The following is an 18,797-nucleotide window of genomic DNA, read 5'->3' as shown; positions in this document are numbered from 1 at the left end:
TGAAACAGAGAACTTGTTTTCCTTGGAAAGGTTGAGCAGAAAAGTGAAGGTACAGAGAAAGGAAGCTAATTAGGGCCCACTCAAATCTAAGGTTCAGACTCAAGTCTGGGGAGTAAGATTGGCTAATTTTGTTTTTCTTTTTCTTTTTCTTTTTCTTTTTTTTGAGACAGAGTCTCACACTGTGGCTGAGGCTGGAGTGCAGTGCGCGAACTTCTGCTCACCACAACCTCCTCCTCCCAGGTTCAAGTGATTCTCCTGCCTCAGCCTCCTGAGTAGCTGGGATTACAGGCATGCACCACCATGCCCAGCTAATTTCTTGTATTTTTAGTAGAGACGGGGTTTCACTATGTTGGCCAGGGTGGTCTTGAACTCCTGACCTTGTGATCTGCCCACCTTGGCCTCCCAAAGTGCTGGGATTACAGGCATGAGCCACCGCATTGGGCCTGGATTGGCTAATTCTTTCTTAGCCTAGCTAAGTAAGGTTTTAGAGGAGGAACAGAGATGGGAGTAGGAGAGTGATTTCAAGTGGAAGGCACAGCTGGAACACAGGTACGGTATGTGCCCAAGAGAAGTTTGGAAACTCTCAATGATTTGGACTAGAGTGTAGAGTTTGGGCTCTTGGTGATTTGTGACTTTAAGCAAGTTACTGAATTGTCCTAGGCCACAGTTTTCTCCTTGGTTAAACGAAGGAACTGACTGAAATCAGTGGATCTCTATCTTTTCTCATGGTGGCTTAGATTGTACTCCCAAGACTCTTTGCAACCAGAAGTCCTAAATGAAATAAAAGGAGGTAATACTTCTTTGTTGTTACTGTGTTTTGTTTTGTTTTGTTTTGTTTTGAGACAGAGTCTTGCTCTGTCATCCAGTCTGGAGTGCAGTGGCACAGATATCGGCTCACTGCAGCCTCCACCTCCCAGGTCTAAGCAATTCTCCTGCCTCAGCCTCCCGTGTAGCTGGGATTACAGGTGCACGCCACCATGCCCCACTAATTTTTGTATTTTTAGTAGAGACAGGGGTTTCGCCGTGTTGGCCAGGTTGATCTCAAACTCCCGGCCTCAAGTGATCCTCCTGCCTTGGCCTCCCAAAGTGCTGGGATTACAGACGTGAGCCACTGCGCCCGGCCTGTTGTTTTTATTTAAACAATGAAATTCTTGTATGAGGCTGGGCATGGTGGCTCGCATCTGTAATCCCAGCACTTTGGGAGGCTGACGCAGGAGGATTGCTTGAGGTCAGGAGTTTAAGACCAGCTTGGGCAACATAGCAAGATCCCATCTCTAAAAAAAAAAAAAAAAAAGAAAAAATTAGCCAGGAGTGGTGGTGCATGCCTATAGTCTCTGTTATTCAGGAAGCTGAGGTGGGTGGATTCTTGAGTCTAGGAGATTTCGGCTATAGGGAGCTATGAGCCTACCACTGCACTCCAGTCTAGGCCACAGAATGAGACAGTGTCTCAAAAAAAAAAAAAAAAAAAGGATGACGTTTTTGTATTTTAATAATTATCGGCCGGGCGCGGTGGCTCAAGCCTGTAATCCCAGCACTTTGGGAGGCCGAGACGTGCGGATCACGAGGTCAGGAGATCGAGACCATCCTGGCTAACACCGTGAAACCCCGTCTCTACTAAAAATACAAAAAACTAGCCGGGCGAGGTGGCGGGCGCCTGTAGTCCAGCTACTCCGGAGGCTGAGGCAGGAGAATGGCCTAAACCCGGAAGGCGGAGCTTGCAGTGAGCTGAGATACGGCCACTGCACTCCAGCCCGGGCTACAGAGCAAGACTCCGTCTCAAAAAAAAAAAAAAAAAATTATCACAGTATAGAGATTATGGACCTTTAACTTTTAGTCAGGCTTAGTGCCTGTCAAGATGGATTTTTTTTTCTTCATTTAATTTAAAAAAATTTGTGGCCGGGTGTGGTGGCTCATGCCTGCAATCCCAGCACTTTGGGAGGTCAAGGCGGGAGGATCAGCTGAGGTCAGGAGTTCGAGACCAGCCTGGCCAACATGGTGAAACTCTGTCTCTACTAAAAATACAAAAATTAGCCAGGTATGGTGGCTCGTGCCTGTAGTGCCAGTTACTTGGGAGGCTGAAGCAGGAGAATTGCTTGAACCTGGGAGGCAGAGGTTGCAGTGAGCCGAGATCGCGCCACTGCACTCCAGCCTGGGCAACAAGAGTGAAACTGCCTCCAGAAAAAAAAAAACAAACAAAAAATTGTAATGTTTAATTAGAAACTACTTCAAATATTCAGAAATCTACAGATAATATAACCACCAAGATAATAGTTCTAATCTCTTTTTTTCTAATCTTTTTTTTCTAATCTCTTTTTTTAAGAGATAAAATGATCCCTTTACAGCTAAAACCCCATCCTCACCTCTTTTCTTCCCCTTTCTTAGAAGTGAGTACACTTGCTGGTTGACTATGAGTTAGCCCTGCTCCACAAGCAGCAGTACTGTTTTGGAGGACTTGGGGGGTTTTTGTGAGATAGGGTCTCACTCCAGTTGCCCTGGCTGGACATGCCCTGCAGTGGCATGATCTGGGCTCACTGCAGCCTCAACCTCCCAGGCTCAGGTGATTCTTCCACCTCAGGCTCCCTAGTAGCTGGGACTACAGGTGTGCCACCACACACGGTTAATTTTTTTTTTTTTTTTTTTTTTTTTTTTTAGTAGAGATGGGGTTTTGCCATGTTGCCCAGGCTGGTCTCAAACTCGTGAATTCAAGCAATCCACCCCGCCTTAGCCTCCCAAAGTGCTGGGATTACAGGCGTGAGCTACCCAGCCTGGCCAGAAGTAGTACTGTTAAAAAAAAAAAAAAAAAAGGAAAAAAGAAGCACTCTCCCAAAATTGCTGTCTTTCCCATTTAACTTTTTGTACTTTTCTACATATATATCTATAAATATATGACATTTTTGTGTTAAATTTTACATAAGTGCCATACTGAATGTATTATCTTTAAACTTCCTTCACTCATTATGTTTTTAAGATTTATCTATGTCGATTACATGTAAATCATTTAATTGGTTGTATGGTACTCCATGGTATGACTAACCCACGATTCATCCATTGATTACCATTACAGAAAGACAGGTTATTTCGACATTTTTGCTATTTTTTTTTTTTTTTTGAGACGGAGTCTCGCTCTGTTGCCCAGGCTGGAGTGCAGTGGCCGGATCTCAGCTCACTGCAAGCTCCGCCTCCCGGGTTCACGCCATTCTCCTGCCTCAGCCTCCCGAGTAGCTGGGACTACAGGCGCCCGCCACCGCGCCCGGCTAGTTTTTTGTATTTTTTAGTAGAGACGGGGTTTCACCGTGTTAGCCAGGATGGTCTCGATCTCCTGACCTCGTGATCCGCCCGTCTCGGCCTCCCAAAGTGCTGGGATTACAGGCGTGAGCCACCGCGCCCGGCCATTTTTGCTATTATAATACAGTTGGAAGGCGTATTCTTGCCAATGTCTCCTTGTGCACACATGCAATAGTTCCCCTAAGGTATCAGAAGTAGAATTGCCGGGTTGTAAAATATAAGCATCTTTAATTGTAGATTGAACATGCCCACTTTTGCCTAGGAATCCAATTAGGAGATGAAAATGATGGTATCAGTGACTGCCTCTGCAGAGCTGGTGATCAGTTGAGGCATCATCTCATGCTCTTAGGAGAGGAAAAACAGCAACATTCACTGCCATAGCTTTGTTTGAATAATCCTTGTCTGTTTCCAAAAGCCAAATAAAAAAATATTGGAAATGGTCACTTAATTAAATATCTACCTAATACAATAATTGCTTCTAGAGTATCTTGGACACACGTGTATATAGCCTGTACTTGAATACTACCAGAAACAAACAACTTACAACCTCTCAAAGTAGTCCAGCTCTGTTGGTTAGAAAATTATTTTAGGCCGGGCATGGTGGCTCACACCTGTAATCCCAGCACTTTGTGAGGCTGAGGTGAGCAGATCACAAGGTCAGGAGTTTGAGATCAGCCTGGCCAACATAGTGAAACCCTGTCTCCACTAAAAATAATTAGCTGGGCAAGGTGGTGTGCACCTGTAATCCCAGCTACTCAGGAGGCTGAGGCAGGAGAATCGCTTGAACCTGGGAGGCGGAGGTTGTGGTGAGCCAAGATCTTGCCACTGCATTCCTACCTGGGTTGCAAAGTAAGACTCTGAAAAAAAAAAAAAAAAAAGAAGAAGAAAATTATTTCATAATCTGAAAACACCTGTGGCTGGGAAGTGTGTATCTGATTTTGAACTTAACCATCTTCTTTTTCTTTCTTCTCTTTCTTTTTTTTTTTTTCTTTTTTCTGGACAGGGTCTCGTTCTGTGTACCAGGCTGGAGTGCAGTGGTGCCATCTTGGCTCACTGCAACCTCTGCTTCCCAGGCTTAAGCAATCCTCCTATCTCAGTCTCTCCAGTAGCTGGGACTACAGGCACACACCACCACAACCGGCTAATTATTATTATTATTATTATTATTATTTTGTATTTTTAATAGAGATGGTGTTTGGCCATGTTGGCCAGGGTGGTCTCAAACTCCTGAGCTTAAGTGATCCTCCCACCTCAGCCTTCCAAAGTGATAGGACTACAGCCATGAGCTACACCCAGACCAGCCACCATGCCCACCCTAATTTTTTTTTTTAAGATGAAGTCTTGCTCTATTGCCCAGGCTGGAGTGCAGTGGCATGATCTTGGCTCACCACAACCTCTGCCTCCCAGGTTCAAGCGATTCTCCTGCCTCAGCCTCCCAAGTAGCTGGGACTACAGGCAAATGCCACCATGCCCAGCTAATTTTTTTATTTTTAGTAGAGACGGGGTTTCACTATGTTGGCCAGGCTGGTCTCGAACTCCTGATCTGGTGATCTGCCTGCTTTGGCCTCCCAAAGTGCTGGGATTACAGGTGTGAGCCACCGCACCTGGCCAATGTTTGTATTCTTAGTAGAGACAGGGTTTTGCCGTATTGCCCAGGCTGTCTGGAACCAAAAGGTTGGGATTACAGGCGTGAGCCTCCGTGCCTAGCTGAGTCTCTGTTTCTTCTAGGTACAATGGGAGTAAGAATCATACCTAACTCACAACGTGGTTGGAAGAATCAAATGAGTTAGTGGGTGTTAATGTATATAAATGTGTGTGTGTACACTATGTATAGATTTACGTATAAGTCTCTGCTATATGGAGAGAGAGGAAGAAAGAGAGAAACTCAAGGAAGCGTAAGAGTACGAGTGAGTACCTACTAGAAAATGATAACTAGTAACTGCAGTTGTTAATAGTCTTCTTCCTAGTGGAGCGAGGTGGCTCATGCCTGTAATCCCAGCACTTTGGGAGGCCAAGGCAGGTGGATCACCTGAGGTCAGAAGTTCGAGACCAGCCTGACCAATTATGGTGAAACCCCATCTCTACTAAAAATACAAAAATTAGCTGGGCATCGTGGTGCGCACCTGTAGTCCCAGCTACTCGGGAGGTTGAGACAGGAGAATCGCTTGAACCCAGGAGGGGGAGGTTGCAGTGAGCCAAGATTGCACCATTGTACTCCAACCTGGGCGACAGAGCAAGTCCATCTCAAAAAAAATAGTCTTCTTCCTGTCATCAGTCTCTACCAACAAAAGTTCATTCTGACAACAAATGTTTACTGAGTTTCTGGTATGTGCCATAGACTGTGCTAGGCGTCACAGAAACATCACCCACTCTTCTCTGTCGGTATATCTAAGATCCTCTGTGACCTTGCCAGCATTAAACAAGAGTTTAAAATGGGGGTTCTCTGCCACAAAAAACAGTATGCGAAAACGATTTAAAAATGGGGGTTCTGGATTTGAATAGTCTAGGCTTTAATCCCAACTGTACCACTTCCTAGCTATGTGATTGTAGGAGTGTTTCTTTCTTTCTTTCTTTCTTTCTTTCTTTCTTTCTTTCTTTCTTTCTTTCTTTCTTTCTTTCTTTTTTCTTTTCTTTTCTTTTTTTTTTTTTTTTTTTGAGACAGAGTCTCTCTCTGTCGCCCAGGTTGGAGTGCAGTGGCACGATCTCGGCTCACTGCAACCTTTGCCTCTTGGGTTCCAACTATTCTCCTGCCTCAGACTCCTGAGTAGCTGAGATTACAGGCGCATGCCACCACGCCCGGCTAATTTTTGTATTTTTAGTAGAGACGGGGTTTCACCATGCTGGCCAGGCTGGTCTTGAACTCCCAACCTCAGGCCATCCGCCCGCCTTTGCCCTCCCAAAGTGCTGGGATTACAGGCGTGAGCCACTGGGCCCGGCTGGGAGTGTGGGAGTGCTTCTTTTCTTTTCTTTTTTTTTTGAGACAGAGTCTCGCTCTGTCGCCCAGGCTGGAGTGCTCACTGCAAGCTCCACCTCCCGGGTTTACACCATTCTTCTGCCTCAACCTCCTGAGTAGCTGAGACCACAGGCGCCCGCCACCACGCCTGGCTAATTTTTTTGTATTTTTAGTAGAGACGGGGTTTCACTGTGTTAGCCAGGATGGTCTCAATCTCCTGACCTCGTGATCTGCCGGCCTCGGCCTCCCAAAGTGCTGGGATTACAGGCGTGAGCCACTGCACCGAGTCCGGGAGTGTTTCTTTTTTTTTTTTTTTTGAGACGGAGTCTCGCTCTGTCGCCCAGGCTGGAGTGCAGTGGCGCGATCTCGGCTCACTGCAAGCTCCGCCTCCCGGGTTCACGCCATTCTCCTGCCTCAGTCTCCCGAGTAGCTGGGACTACAGGCGCCCACAACCGCGCCCGGCTAATTTTTTGTATTTTTAGTAGAGACGGGGTTTCACCGTGGTCTCGATCTCCTGACCTCGTGATCCGCCCGCCTCGGCCTCCCAAAGTGCTGGGATTACAGGCGTGAGCCACCGCGCCCGGCAGGGAGTGTTTCTTAATCCACTAGTAAGCACTTATCTCCCATGGTAAGTATTCAATAAATGTTAGCTATTATTCAGTTTAATTAACCCAATGACTCTAACCAAGGTTGCAGCCTGAACCTGGGAAGCTACAGATAGATGATCTCAAAGCTTTCTTCTAGTTCCAAAGTCTATGATTTTTTATATTCAGTGGAACAGCTGTGGGGGAGAGGTCGGGGGAATGACCCACAGCATTTTTTAGGAGAAAGGCGTAAAAGACTTTGTGAGCTGATGTCACAAGGGTAGGTTCTTACTCCTCTAAATGGGGAGAAATCTCCCTTGGGGATAAATCACCAGCAACTAGAATACTACCTTTGTCTCTGGGAGTATTCAGGTATTCACAGAAAAATTCATACTCATGATGTGAGCAGAATTGGAAAAAAGAAACAAGCTACATACGGAGTGATAAACACTATAAATGCCAAATACATATATTCAGTCCTTACTGAGAGCGGGTGCTGTCTGGTTTTCTTTTTTTTTTTTTTTTTTGAGACGGAGTCTCGCTTGTCGCCCAGGCTGGAGTGCAGTGGCCGGATCTCAGCTCACTGCAAGCTCCGCCTCCCGGGTTCACGCCATTCTCCTGCCTCAGCCTCCCGAGTAGCTGGGACTACAGGCGTCCGCCACATCGCCCGGCTAGTTTTTTGTATTTTTTAGTAGAGACGGGGTTTCACCGTGTTAGCCAGGATGGTCTCGATCTCCTGACCTCGTGATCCACCCGTCTCGGCCTCCCAAAGTGCTGGGATTACAGGCTTGAGCCACCGCGCCCGGCCTGCTGTCTGGTTTTCACAGGAAAGACAGGCAGTGTTCAGAGGCTCAGACTCTGGAGTCAGGCAGATCTGGGTCTAATTCCCAATTTGCCAACTTATCAGGACCCCGGGGGCAAGTTGCTTTTAGCCTTTCTGCTTCAGCTTCTTTCCTTTTCTGCAAAACACAGACAGCAATAGTACCTAGCTAAGGGACTGTACCCAATCCAGTGCAAATAAAAGTGAATTATTGTATCTGACAAATGGCACCCTATGGATGAGTGACAAGTTTCCCTTGTTAGAAGGTGATGACACTTGTCTTCCCTTTCTGACTTGAAGTTTCATGGGTGGGGCCTGGTCTCTGCCTTAAGAAGATAGGCTTAGTACCACCCTTGTCACCTTGGGAACTTCCTTAATAAAGAGGAGGGTGTCTCCTCCATCAGCCCTGGGACTCCACAAGGCTGGAACTGCGTCTCTTCCTCAGAGATGGGAGCAGCAGTGACTCGGCGAGGGTCAGATGGACCTAGTCGCTCCCATCACCCCGAGGGCACCCAGAGTGTGTGTGGCTGACTCCTCTCCAGGCTACTCAGCGTAAGACCGATTCTCTTTCATCCTCTTCCTTAAGACCCAGGAGACGCGAGTGAGGACTGTGCCACTTCAGCAGTCCCCCAGAGCAGGAAGGAGTGGGCTGAGGCTCGGTTCTGGAGAGCCCTCGGGGCCCTAGCCTGAGAGGTCTCACAATTCGGGGCCTCAGAGTAAGTCTTAAGGAGCTCCTAAGGGGCTGTGCGGGGACCTGCGGGCCAGTGGGCGAGCGTGTGAGCGGGTGTCCCAGAAGCAGTGTGAGGAGCGTTTTACCCGGTGGTGGGGTGGGAGGTGCGTCCGGGTAACTAATGGCAACCGGGCGGGGTGAGCCCGCTCGGCAGGAACTCCTCGACGGCGAAAAACTACGACTCCCAGGGTGCCCCGGGGCTTAGCCCAGCTTTCCCGCCCGCCCACTGGCTGCCGGTCCCGCGAGCGGCGAAGCCCATTGGCCACGGCGGTGCGGGGCTCCCCCACTAGCAGGTTAGTGGGCGCCGCCGGCAGCAGACGTTGACCGGGCGCGGGGGGGGTAAGTGGGGGGGCCCAGCTAGCCATTCTGGAAGCTGCCGGGCGCAGTCTGCGTAGCGTACCCGCCGGCTGCGAGGCGCGGGGCGGAGGCGGAGACTGCGTGGCGCAGGCGCGTTGCTGGGCTTCTCTTGGGTCCCCAGACAGCTGGAGGAGATAAACAGAGGAGGAGGAGGGAGGGGAGTGCGTGTGTGAGAGCGCGCGAGGGAGTGTGAGTGTGTGTGAGCGCGGGTGTGAGGCGGTGCGCAGGGGCGGGCGGAGGCGCTGTCCGGCCCCGGCCAGGCGCCGGGCGGGGAGCATGGGAAGGGGCTAGAGCTGCTGGAGCCCCCCAGCCCCCTCCCCGGGATCCTCGCCCCACCTCCCGGGAGAGGGGCCGCCCCCCCGGACGGATATGGGCTCCTGAAGTTGCGCCGCTGCCGGTGGGGAAAGAGACCTGACAGGTACGGGTCGCCGTCGCCCCCTGCCCTCCGCGGGCGCCGAGGCTGGGACTGGCTCCCGCAGCCCCGGCGCACGGGCTGCCCGCTCTGGGCCGGCTCCAGCCCTACCGGCCTGGGGGCCTGAGCCCGCCCGTCTCGGGGCCCCGGGTGTCCCGAGAGGGGCCAGGCCTCGCCGGGGCGGAGGGCAGAGTGGTCCGGGGGCGGGGTGGGGGCTGAGGGTTTGGTCGAGACGCGGGGGGAGGCTGTGGGAGTCCAGGGGGCTCTGCGGAGGGAGAGGTGGAAGTCATTCCATCACGGGACTTTTTTGCGGAGTTTTTGTTTGACATCTGATCTGGCGCCGGAGTCAGGAAGAAGGGGCAGGTGTAAGTGCCGGGAGGGCAACGCCGACCTGACCTCTTAGTTTCTCGCTCGCTCTCTCTGTTTCTCTCTCTCTCTCTCTCTCTCTCTCTCTCTCTCTCTCTCTCTCTGTGTGTGTGTGTGTGTGTGTCCACCGCAGATGCCTTCAGTGGCCCATTCTGGCACCAAACTGAACTCTGCCAAGGTGCTTCCACCAGGCGACTGTAGCACCCCGTATACAAAGGGCCTCTGCTTGGGAATGGGCCATTCAGTACCCACTTCAAAGGGTAAATAGGAAGTGAGGAGATAGAAGAGAGACTGCGAACCAGCAGGATCCACTTCTTGCACTGAAAGCCGCAGTGGGACGCCCCCTTGCCAGCCTGGTTGACTTTGCTTGGTGCCTTGGGCTCTCTCTCTGCGGGTGTGCTCCCAGGGTTTCTAGAGGAGAGGTACAGGGGCCTGTGAGTAATGTCTAACAGCCGAATTTGACTGTTTTCCCCAAAGTTCTTTTCTTCTGTGACTTTCTTTAACCTCCTGAAGTACTGGTAGAGCAACGTTATGGTTTTTCTCTCAAGTTGGTGATTTTAGGAGCCTGGTGGGGTGGCTGAAGCTTTCCCATTCATTCCAAGGATGGGGTAGATGATCTGGGTAAAGTGGCAGTGACGCCTTCCCTTTCTAACAAAGCCTGAAACCGTTTTGAGAAGAAAACTTTTTGAGGGCAGCTTCTGATTCAAAGACATTATGAAATCCCCACCTAGGACACCGGTATGCCCAGTAGTCCCTACTAAGCTTTTCTGTGTCTTTTACAGTCGTTAAGTGGCCAGCTTCTGCTCACTGTACTGAAGGAACTACTTAATGCTATTTCTGTCTTGAGTTCTGGCTTATTCTTCCTTGTGATTCTTATATCTTTAGCGGGATTGAATTGAATTTTTGCTGTTGAGTGTAATAGCCAGATCCTCTATAACAGACCAGGGAGTAACCGTGGAGCTCCTTTGGGCCGAGTCTGAGACTTACTGAGATTTCTTCATTGTAGGTTGTTGTATTTCACTGGCAGGTAGGAAATGACCTTTTCTGTCATAGTTTGTGATCATGCTGCTTAAAGTCTGGAGTCCTGCTCTCCTTTCCTTTTTTGACCTATGTGGGAGCACTTCTGTTCGAGTCTTATCTCAATTTGAAGGAACAGTGCTTTTGGATCAACTCTGCAGAATAATTGAGCAGTAGTCCATATTTCTGCCTGGGACACCTTCTCTGAGGGTCATGAGGGAAAGAGAGAACACGTGTAAAGATTATGATGACGAAGCTAACGATTATTTACCAGTTTCATACAATTGGCAGTTTTTTTTAGCTGGAAGGAGTTCAGTATTGACTCATTGGGCATCTTATGTAGGGTGTTTTTGCACACCTAGACTTTAGGATTTGGAAAGACAACTGAAAATCATGAAGCCCACTGCCAAACATTTGTGGATCTTGAGGGGCCAACTGCTAAGGAAGATCTAGACTATGACTTGTTCTTTAATTATTTTTATTTTTTCTCTGCTTTTTAAAATTTTATTTGTTTATTTTTTGAGATGGAGTCTTGCTCTGTCGCCCAGGCTGGAGTGCAGTGGCACGATCTCGCTCACTGCAACCTCCACCTCCTGGGTTCAAGCAATTCTCTGCCTCAGCCTCCCGAGTAGCTGGGATTGCAGGTGTCTGCCACCATGCCCGGCTAATTTTTGTATTTTTAGTAGAGACGGGGTTTCACCATCTTGGCCAGGCTGGTCTTGAATTCCTGACCTCGTGATCCACCCACCTCGGCCTCCCAGAGTGCTGGGATTACAGGTGTGAGCCACTGCGCCTGGCCTCTCCTTTTATTTTTATTTTTTGAGATGGAGTCTCACTCTGTTGCCCAGGCTGGTCTCAAACTCCTGAGCTCAAGGGATTCTTGTGCCTCTGCCTCCCTGGTAGCTGGGACTACAGACACGGCCACCATGACCACTCTCTTCTCTCATTTTAAATTAAGGAATGTTGCTGACATATGCAGTTCTGAGTCTCAGAGAGGAAGTCAAACAGAACATGTAATCTGGTAATACTTGTGTTTTCTTTGGGTCATTGGTTTAGTTATCTGTTCTGTTTCCTTTCTTCTTTCTGCCTCACCTTTCCAGATGCTCCACTGCATCTTTAGGCTGCCATTGCAGATTGCTGGGCCCACAAAACCCTTAGGTTGTACTTTCTTAGCTATCATCTCTTCAAAAGCCAAAGTTCTGGCAATTGCTATTAGAAACCAGTTCCTGGCTGGGCGCAGTGGCTCATGCCTGTAATCCCAGCACTTTGGGAGGCTGAGGTGGGTGGATCACGAGGTCAGGAGATCAAGACCATCCTTGTTAACACAGTGAAACCCCATCTCTACTAAAAATACAAAAAAATTAGCTGGCCGTGGTGGCACGCGCCTGTAGTCCCAGCTACTCAGGAGCTAACGCTGGAGAATCGCTTGAACCCAGGAGGTAGAGGTCACAGTGAGCTGTGATCATGCCATTGCACTCCAGCCTGGGCAACAAGAGTGAAACGCCGTCTCAAAAAAAAAAAAAAGAAAAAAAGAAAGAAACCGGTTCCTTGGTGTGGTTAATTTACTTTGAGAGGTATTTACCAGTTGGGATATGTCCTAAAAAGTGACTGACATTTTATTCAGGGCCTGGTATATCTTGGGCTCAGTGCTAGCTAGTATTTTTACTTTATCCAGTGTAACCTTCATGACTGTCCTGTGAAGTGAGAATCATTTTCCCTATTATACCTATGAAGAAACAGATTCAGAGAGATTAAGTAATTTGCTTAAGGTCACATAGCAAGTAAGAGGAAGGATTGGAATTCAAACCCAGGTCTGTCTGCTCTGTGATACTGAATTGCCTCTGGGACTGTGACACATGAGGAAGAACTGAAAAGACCAAGGCTAAGAGCCTGGGGGAACATGATACTTCATTCAAATACCTGAAGAATTGTCATGGGGAAAAAAAACTGGATGTTCTCTGTGATTCTAGAAGGCATCTCAGGATTAAATGACATAATTTCCAAGAGGGTAGACTTTGGTTTAATAGGAGATAATGTAGCTTTCTAAAAACAAAATGGGCTGCCTTGTGAAGGAGTGAGTTACCCATCATTGCAGATATTCAAGCAGAGAGTTTGCCGCATTTTATTTATTTATTTATTTTTTGAGACAGCGTCTCACTTCGTCATCCAGGCTGGAGTGCAGTGGCATGATCTTGGCTCACTGCAACCTCTGCCTCCTAGGTTCAAGCGATTCTCATGCCTCAGCCTCCCGAGTAGCTGGAATTACAGGCATGTACTGCCACATCCAGCAAATTTTTGTGTTTTTGTAGAGGGTTTCACCATGTTACCCAGACTGGTCTTGAACTCCTGACCTCAGGTGATCTGCCCGCCTCAGCCTCCCGAAGTGCTGGGATTACAGGCGTGAGCCACTGCGCCCAGCCCCGGCTAATTTTTTTGTATTTTTAGTAGAGACAGGGTTTTGCCCTGTTGCCCAGGCTGGTCTCAAACTCCTGAGTTCCACCTGCCTCGGCCTCCCAAAGTGCTGGAATTACAGGCATGAGCCACCACTCCTGGCTTTTTTTTTTTTTTTTTGAGACAGGGTCTTACTCTGTTGCCCAGGTGGGACTGTTACAGTAGTGCAGTCTTAGCTCACTGCAACCTCTGCCTCCTGGGCTCAAGTGATCCCCCTGCCTCAGCCTCGCGAGTAGATGGGAGTACAGGTGTGTGCCATCACACCTGGCTAATTTTTTAATTTTTTTGTAGAGATGGGGTTTCACTATGTTGTTTAGGCTGGTCTCAAATTCCTGGGCTCAAGAAATCCGCCCACCCAGACCTCCCAAAGTGCTGGGATTACAGGTATGAGCCACCATGCCAAGCCATGTTAAGTTTTACAGATCAGACAGACAGGGAGGCTGGGCATGGTGGCTCAAACCTATAATCCCAGGACCTTGGGAAGCTGAGGTAGGCAGACTGCTTGAGCAGTCTCAAGCAGTCAGGTGTGGTGGCATGTGCTTGTATTCCCATCTACCTGGGAATCTGAGGTGGGAGGATCACTTGAGTGCAGGAGGCAGAGGTTGCAGTGAGCCAAGACTGTGCTACTGAACTCCAGCATGGGAAACAGAGACCCTGTCTCACACACACACACACACACACAAAAAGCCAGGTGCATGGTGGCTTATGCCTGTAATCCTAGCACTTTGGGAAGCTGAGGTGGGCAGAGCTCAGGAGTTGGAGACCAGCCTGGGCAACATGGCAAAACCTATCTCTACTGAAAATACAAAAAATTAGCCAGCCGTGGTGGCACAAACCTGTATTCCCAGCTACTTGGGAGGCTGAATCGTGAGAATTGCTTGAACCTGGGAGGCGGAGGTTGCAGTGAGCCAAGATCATGTGCACTCCAGCCTGGGGGACAGAGTGAGACTCTGTCTCAAAAAAAAAAAAAAAAATCAAAACCAAAAAACTAACATGTATTGAATATTTAGTATATACCAGGCACTTGCTAGATACTTTTTCTTTTCTTTTTTTTTTTTTTTTTTTAAGACAGAGTTTCGCTCTTGTTGCCTAGGCTGGAGTGCACGCAATCGTGGCTCACTGCAACCTCCGCCTCCCAGGTTCAAGAGATTCTCCTGCCTCAGCCTTCTGAGTAGCTGAGATTATAGGCACACGCCACCATGCCCAGATAATTTTTGTATTTTTTTTAGTAGAGATGGGGTTTCACCATGTTGGCCAAGCTGGTCTCCAACTCCTGACCTCAGGTGATCCACTCGCCTTGGCCCCCCCAAAGTGCTGGAGTTACAGGTGTGAGCCACCAGGCCCAGCCCTACTTTTTCTGCAATGTATCTTGTAATCTTCAGAACTCCCCTGGAAGGAAGGTATTACCATTATCCCCATTTTACAAATGAGAAATTGAGACTCTAGAAAGTTAAGGAATATGGCCGGGCGCGGTGGCTCAAGCCTGTAATCCCAGCACTTTGGGAGGCCGAGACGGGCGGATCACGAGGTCAGGAGATCGAGACCATCCTGGCTAACACGGTGAAACCCTGTCTCTACTAAAAAATACAAAAAAAAAAACTAGCCGGGTGAGGTGGCGGGCGCCTGTAGTCCCAGCTACTCAGGAGGCTGAGGCAGGAGAATGGCGTGAACCCGGGAGGCGGAGCTTGCAGTGAGCTGAGATCCGGCCACAGCACTCCAGCCTGGATGACAGAGTGAGACTCCGTCTCAAAAAAAAAAAAAAAAAAAAAAAAAGAAAGTTAAGGAATATGCTGGAGGTTACACAGCTAGTAGTGTAGGGCTGATATTTGAACCCATGTCTCTTCCTTAGCTGTGTGACCTAGGGTCAATCATGTATCCTCTCACAGCTATAGTTTCACCTATAAAATGAGGCTTGGCCGGGCGCGGTGGCTCAAGCCTGTAATCCCAGCACTTTGGGAGGCCGAGACGGGCAGATCACGAGGTCAGGAGATCGAGACCATCCTGGCTAACACGGTGAAACCCCGTCTCTACTAAAAAATACAAAAAACTAGCCGGGTGAGGTGGCGGGCGCCTGTAGTCCCAGCTACTCGGGAGGCTGAGGCAGGAGAAGGGCATAAACCCGGGAGGCGGAGCTTGCAGTGAGCTGAGATCCGGCCACTGCACTCCAGCCTGGGCGACAGAGCGAGACTCCGTCTCAAAAAAAAATAAATAAATAAAATAAAATAAAATGAGGCTTATTGTAGTACCTACTTTGTAGTGGGTTTCTGAGAACTAAATGATGAAATATATCCTTTTTACTAGACCTCACTGATTGCCCTCAAGAGCCAGGTCTTGGATGTAAAGGGGTACCACTTAGTCGGCTTCTTCTGGGTAAATTCAGATCTGCATGTAACCCTGAGAGTTCTGGGGCCCATGTGCTATTAAGTAATAGCTGCTGACTCCTTGAAGGCCTTTTTAGCATTGATGACTAATACCTTAAAAACTTTTAAGCCTGGGCTGGGCACGGTGGCTCACACCTGTAATCCAGAACTTTGGGAGGTTGAAGTGGGTGGATCCCAAGGTCAGGAGTTTGAGACCAGTCTGGCCAAGATGGTGAAACCTGGTCTCTACTAAAAGTACAAAAATTAGCCTGGCGTGGTGGCAGGTGCCTGTAATCCCAGCTACTTGGGAGGCTGAGGCAGGAGATCTCATGAACTCAGAAGGTAGAGGTTGCAGTGAGCTGAGATCGCAAGACTGTACTCCAGTCTGGGCGACAGAGTGAGACTCCATCTCAAAAAAACAAAACAAAACAAACTTTAAGGCTGAATAAGGGGAGGATGCTGTCAAAAGGCCAGAGTGTATAGGAGGCAGTGTCATAGGCCCCGTGCAAAGAAAATTCTCAGCTACTACTGCAGAACCAGATTTGAGGGTCAACGTTGGCATTTTTGTGTTTATTATCTTCTTTTAGGATACAAGGTCATAACTGCTAGAGCTGTGAGAGAGCTCAGTGCCAAGAATAATGACCCTTAATCCTCCCTGTAGCCATCTGGGGAGGTATTAACCCCATTTTCTTGGGGGTGGGGTGGGCAACAGGATCAGACCTTGCCCAGGGAGCTCTCCAGAGGCTGTTGAGGGCAGTGTTTGGATCAGGACTTCTGTACAATTTTGTCCTTATTCATGACCCCCAAATTCTATAAAACTGCTTATCCCTGAACCTCTTAGGGAGCCTTCCTGAGAATGGGAGCTAGGCCTTCCTGGTCAGGGAGCTTCATCAGTTGAGGCTCGAGTGTTTGGGTGCTGATGGCCTACCTGGTTCCCTTTTCAGTCACATCTGGATGTAACACAACTGTCACTGAGTTAGAAGGGAAACATTTCTAAATTGAATGGTTTAATTTTCCTTGACCTTGCAGCTAGTAGTAGAGTTAGAGGATGAAACTCCAGAGCCTTCTCTACAAGAGATATTTTGAATTGTGGCAGGAGTTGTCAGGATGAAAGTTAAAGCAAAATCCAAGACTGCAGATGCTCTTAAATAGTGAGAGAGTATAGCATTATCAAAATATGCTTCCTTTTCTCTGTTTCCTTCCACTATCTTAAGGTAATTGTGGGGCCTAAGAGCAGACAGGAAAATTAGCTATGATCACTGGAAAACAAAGTTCTGAAAACATCCAGAAAAAATTTTCACACAGCTCAAACAAGTGGCTGGGTGTGTTGCTTCACACTGTTTTTTTGTTTGTTTGTTCGTTTGTTTTTTTGAGCGTGTCGCTCTATCACCCAAGGTGGAGTGCAGTGGTACAATCTCGGCTCACTGCAGCCTCAGCCTCCTGGGTTCAAGTGATTCTCTTGCCTCAGCCTCCTGAGTAGCTAGGATTACAGGCGTGTGCCATCACACCTGGCTAATTTTTGCATTTTTAGTTGAGATGGCATTTTACCATGTTGGCCAGGCTGCTCTCAAACTCCTGACCTCAAGTGATCCTCCTGCCTTGGCCTCCCAAAGTGTTGGGATTATGGGCATGAGCCACTGTGCCTGGCCAGATGGCTCACACTTGTACCCCAGCACTTTGGGAGGGCGAGATGGGAGGATTGTTTGAGGCCTGGACTTTGAGAACAGCCTGGGCAAAATGGTGAGACCCCCATCTCTACAAATAAAAATAACCCAGGCATGGCGATTTGCGCCTATAATCCTAGCTACTCAAGAGGCTGAGGCAGGAGGATCCCTTAAGCCTAGAGTTCAAAGTTGCAGTAAACTGTGATAGTGCTACATTCCATTCCAGCCTGGGGAACAGAGCTAGATGCTGTCTCTCTCTCTCTCTCTCTTTTTTTTTTTTTTTTTTTTTTTAGAGATGGAGATGGAGTTTCGCTCTTGTTGCCCAGGTTGGAATGCAATGGTGCGATCTCGGCTCACTGCAACCTCTGCCTCCCGGGTTCAAGTAATTCTCCTGCCTCAGCCTCCCAAGTAGCTGGGATTACAGGCGTGCACCACCATGCCCGGCTAATTTTTTGTATTTAGTAGAGACAGGGTTTCACCATGTTGGTGAGACTGGCCTCGAACTTCTGACCTCAGGTGATTTACCCACCTCGGCCTCCCAAAGTGCTGGGATTACAGGCATGAACCACCGCACCGAGGTGACCCTGTCTCTTAAAAGCTCAAACAGCAATACAGAGCCTGCTGGGTGGGGGAGGAGACATCAAGGTGAGTTTTAATCTAAAACTTCCCAGAAAGTGAAGCATTGCTTAGAAGCATCTCTCTTCTACAGAGAAAACTTCAATTAGTCCTACATGGGATTATTTAAGCCAGGAGCCTCAAAGATGGCTAAGAAGTTTCCTAAAGATGCTTTGGTGATGAGTCTATTCTACCAGCCAGACCTTTCCCAGAAACTGTCCTTGTGCCAACTTAGTCCATGACCCTGAAATGGCACTCTTTAAATTTGTGTTTGAGATCAGCAGCGTCAAGGCAGCTTAACCCTAAGGAATGGTAAGAGACATAGTTTCAGCAGCTTCCTGAAATTGTGTGGATACTGATATTACAGGTGTGAGCCACTGCTCCCTGGCCAGTGATTTTTTTTTTTTTTTCTTTGAGACGGAGTCTTGCTCTGTTGCCCAGGCTGGAGTGCAGTGGCCAGATCTCAGCTCACTGCAAGCTCCACCCCCAGGTTCACGCCATTCTCCTGGCTCAGCCTCCCGAGTAGCTGGGACTACAGGCGCCCGCCACCTCGCCCAGCTAGTTTTTTGTATTTTTTAGTAGAGACGGGGTTTCACCGTGTTAGCCAGGATGGTCTCGATCTCCTGACCTCGTGATCCGCCTGTCTCGGCCTCCCAAAGTGCTGGGATTACAGGCTTGAGCCACCGCGCCCGGCCGATTTTTTTTTTTTTGAGACAATATCTCACTCTGTTGCCCAGGCTGAAGTGCAGTGGCATGATCTCGACCTTGGCTCACTGCAACCTCCACCTCCCAAGTTCAAGTGATTCTCCTGCCTCAGCCTCCCACGCAGTTGGGATTACAGGCGCCTGCCACCGTGCCCGGCTAATTTTTGTATTTTTAGTAGAGACGGGGTTTCACCATGTTGGCCAGGCTGGTCTGGAACTCCTAACCTCAACGATATGCTCGCCTTGGCCTCCCAAAGTGCTGGATTACAGGTGTGAGCCACCACGCCCGGCCAAGTAATTATTTTTTAGTGGCCATTGGCCTGGCCCCTGGAGTCAGACTGTATAGATTGACTCTCTGTCTAAGAACTGTGTAACTTTGGCAACTTTACTTTTCTGTGCCTCAGATCCTGCATCTGTAAGATGAGGATAACAATAGCACCTGTCTCATAGGATTTTTATGAGGAGTCTATGAAATGACA

General features: G+C 48.6%; 1 protein-coding gene across 3 annotated transcripts in view; it reads left to right on the top strand.

Moving 5' to 3' along the window:
• The first annotated feature begins 8,829 nt into the window (after positions 1 to 8,829).
• Positions 8,830 to 18,797, top strand: part of LOC105494529 (WD and tetratricopeptide repeats 1) — an 80,160-nt gene continuing 70,192 nt past the window's right edge. Inside the window, exon 1 of one of the 3 annotated variants that reach the window (XM_011763028.2) lies at positions 8,830 to 9,147. The gene's annotated coding sequence lies outside the window, so the exon portion shown is untranslated. The remainder of the gene's footprint in view (positions 9,148 to 18,797) is intronic. The other 2 variants (XM_011763032.2, XM_011763033.2) reach the window with 2 other exon arrangements.

The sequence above is a fragment of the Macaca nemestrina genome, chromosome 1 (assembly GCF_043159975.1).
Source record: "Macaca nemestrina isolate mMacNem1 chromosome 1, mMacNem.hap1, whole genome shotgun sequence".
In the NCBI taxonomy this organism is placed as follows: domain Eukaryota; kingdom Metazoa; phylum Chordata; class Mammalia; order Primates; family Cercopithecidae; genus Macaca; species Macaca nemestrina.
Note: the sequence above shows the minus strand (reverse complement) of the source record. Positions and strands in the feature narration are given on the sequence as shown.